The following is a 3,817-nucleotide window of genomic DNA, read 5'->3' as shown; positions in this document are numbered from 1 at the left end:
TAGGTCAGCTGTCTGGGAGTTGGAGGGCTACGGTTTGCAGAAATTGGGCTTAAAATTAGCCACAGTGGGCACTGTGTGGGAGTTAAAGGAAAAGTGTGAATGGGCTGAGAAAGAAGGCCTAGGGCACTGGTTTCCTGTTTCTGACAGTCTTAGGAGTAAAGGAAAGGATTGTTAGAGCAGAGGGAGAGGAAAAGGGGATACAGCTTAGGGAGTTTACTGTCTCTAGAGACTCCAGGACCTTAAAATGAGCATAGCAGGTTCAAAACTTTACCTACGCTTTGGTTTTCCCATCTGCAGAGTGAAGACAACCATCTCCACCTCACAGTGTTGTTACAAGAGTGAAATTAGAGAATGTGTGTAAAATGCTCGATACAGTGACTGGCTTACTGTAAATGCTAATGAATGACACTTTTTTTTTTTTTTTTTATTGGTGTGCTCTTGTCCTGCCAAACAGGGTATATAAGCTCTTCAGAGGAAACCAAGACTCTGCTAGAAAGAACAATAAAGATTGTATAGATTTGTTACCTCGATAAGAGACACAATTGTAGAACATATTCCCTTATGGCTGAATTTTGGAATAAGCTCTTCCAATCCATGAGCTCTTTCCCCTATTCCTGGCAAAATGACACTCTAAACATTTTCACTTGTTCATCAAATTACTCATTAGTAATGGCCTACTTAACTGAAAAGAGTCAGTAAAATGGTATTGTATTTCAGCTTAACAGCTTGCAGTAATATTTTGAGGACTGTCATTATTCTTTCATTGTTACTGCAGATGAGTCAGCTTTAAAGTGAAAGACAACAAGGTAGTTTTACTCTCTCTGCTTTATTTAAACATGCGCATCAGAATCACCTGGAGAGTTTGTTGAAGCACAAGATGGCTGGGTCCCACCTCCAGAGGTTCTGGGGGTTGCACTTTGAGAACTTATGTAAGTCAAGGCTGATTTCTCTGCACTTTCAGCTGTGACAGGTAGCAGGGCTGAAAGATTCCCCACTTGGCTTGCTAAACTTGGTAGATTTTTTTTTTTAAGTTGCTTAAGCAGTGATTTACAGCTACTTTATGTTAGGAACATTTTTTTTTTTCTGCCCCAAGAAAAGTTACACAGAAGGAGTATAGGAAATAATGGGACATTGACCATATTTTCGGGGCACATATAAAAAAATGTGTCTGTGTTACACATGGATTAAGAGCTTGGGCTTTGGAGTTGGGAAGACAAGGAATCAGACCAGGCTCTGCCACTTTCTGGCTCGGTGGCTCTCTAAACTGTTTCCACATCTGTGAAATGGGGTAAAAAAATACCTATGTTCCTGCCAGGTTTAAAAAGGAAATGCACATAAACTGCTTAATAAATGTTAGCAATTTTTTCCAAAGGGATGTAAAATCTCAATAATGCTTAAGACTGCTTAATAAATGTTAGCGATTTTTTCCAAAGGGATGTAGAATCTCAATAATGCTTAAGACTGTGAGTGCCACTGTTCATATTTGTTCATTAGAACCCTTCAGAGAGTCTGAGCGTAAGTGGATCATCTCCCTCTGAGGTCTAGGTCAGTTAGGTCTGTCAGTCCAGGTAGAGCGATTTCTAAAGGAATCTCTTTCAAGTTTTCATTCAGTCTTTTCTAGAAAATTCAGACTGAAGAGTTTTGTTCTCTACAATTAAACAAACAAACAACAAACTCATTGTCTACCTACCAATAGATTGTGTGTGTCATTTAAATTAACTAATAATTTGGGGTTTGTCATTAGTTACTATTAAAACACGAGCAACTTTGCCTTGTTTAGACCATCTTAGGATGCAAGAACTTGAAGGACTTTGGAGATCAGTTGGTTTAATCCTTTCATTTTACAGATAAGAAATCTGTGGGCTTTAGAGGTTAAGTGAATAATTTGCCTGAGGACATAACCACAAATTTAATTTCTACTGGACTTGCTATCTAAACGCTCTCAGAAAGAATGGCTTATGATGAACTATTCTAAAACAATTGTTTTAGTCTCCTGCAACATGTAATTGGTTTATATCTAAACACCTTACTGGAAGGTAAATTCACTTAGTTTCCAAGGGTTACATTATGAAACAAATTTCTCTTGAGGCACTCATCAGAAAGTTCCATGGAATAAAATTAGACATTTTGTAAGTGCATGATTGAAACTGTTTCATAACCACAACACGTAATTGGTAGCAAATGCTTTGAAAACTTTCAGGTCAAAATGATCACGGAGTTTCAATGTCTCATTTCTCCATATATACGCATACACTGGACTGTTTTCTGAGGAAAATCTTGACCCTTTCTCCAAGTGCTCCTTTTTGCAGATAGTCACTTTCTCTACAGATTTCAACTGGTTAATTTATGGTAAAAATAATTTCAATTCATTTTTTATGTGATTGGTTAAAGTATAGGGATTTGTACTCCACATTCTCATCAGAGAACTTAACTTCTAACCTTCAGCTGCCAACCTCTTATGAAAAGCTTGATAATGAGAAATATATATGGAACTTTGCCTGAAGGGTATGTAGTTCATTCATTACTTTAGAAATACTGATAGTGATGATGATGATGGTGGTGGCGACAATAATAACAATAATGATAGAAACTAGATGTGCATCTTCTGATCTTGCTGTCCAAAGCGGGCAATGTTTCTTAGGGCAAACACACGTAACAGCACCAAACCTGAATCATTAAAGATCGTTTGTAGAAATCAGAATGCTGTTAGCAGCTATGAGGGCTGCTGAAACTCAGCTTTAGGTGTGCTAAGAGTTAGGGGACACAAAGTCCCTGTCCTTGAGCTCAGCTAGGTTAGCAAGTAATTGCAATTCAAGGCAATACATGCCACAGTTGAGTTACATTTATATATGTGAATAATTAATTCTGCCTGAGGGAATCCAGAATACCTTCGTACCAGAAGGAGCTTTTGAACTTACTCTTAATAAGTGAGGGTCTTCAGGTAGAGCTGAGTAAACTATATACCAAAGGCAAACAAGTATCAAAGCATATGGTTGCTGGGGTTACCTACTATACCTTGTTTCATACGACTTCACTAGAAAATGGGACTAGGCAGAAACATGTACTCTTAACCCTAGGTCATCAGGCTTTCAGAAGAGTTGCTGAGAGTTGTAGCCCATCTTCTTTCACCTCATAATTATTCATTTAATTTGTTTTGTTCTCACAAACCTAAAGCTTCCTGTATAGCCTTCCTTCCTTACATCCCCTATTTTAAGTTCTCTTACTACTCATTTTTTATTGGCTGAGTAGTTCTGAGTTATAATCAACAAACTAGATGCTAATTTCAATGTATCTGGTTCATCCAAATTTGAAAATGGGTTGGTCTCTGGGGAGCTGTCTGCTATGATTACTGGAGATGTTACCTCTGGGACATCTATCTTTTGGAAATACTGCTGAGCAACTTTTACAATTCAGATACTTCTCTAAATAAATTTACTTCATTATCAATGAATCAATTGTGTGTTCTCTCATCCTGGGGATGCTATTGAGACTTAACTGGTTATCACCACCTTTATTGAGCTGAGCCCTCCGTGTCAGGTTCTCACTGGTGGAAGGCAAGCCATCCAAAGTACAAAGATCAGCTGTAGGTCAAAGGTGGGGTTTCAGTCAGAAGGGGAAGTTTGGCATGGCTGACATGTCCAGCTCACCATTTTAGAATAATATGATTACTATTTTAGAATAATATGATTACCATTTTGATACACTGCCATAAAAGCATAGCAGTTGAAATGTTCCATTAGCTACCTGTCTGGGAGTTTTATCTGGTTAGGTTACTTGTGTGGAGAAAATGAGACACCCTTTAACAACCAGATTTTGT

This window comes from Phocoena phocoena, chromosome 1, assembly GCF_963924675.1.
Source record: "Phocoena phocoena chromosome 1, mPhoPho1.1, whole genome shotgun sequence".
NCBI lineage: Eukaryota > Metazoa > Chordata > Mammalia > Artiodactyla > Phocoenidae > Phocoena > Phocoena phocoena.
Note: the sequence above shows the minus strand (reverse complement) of the source record.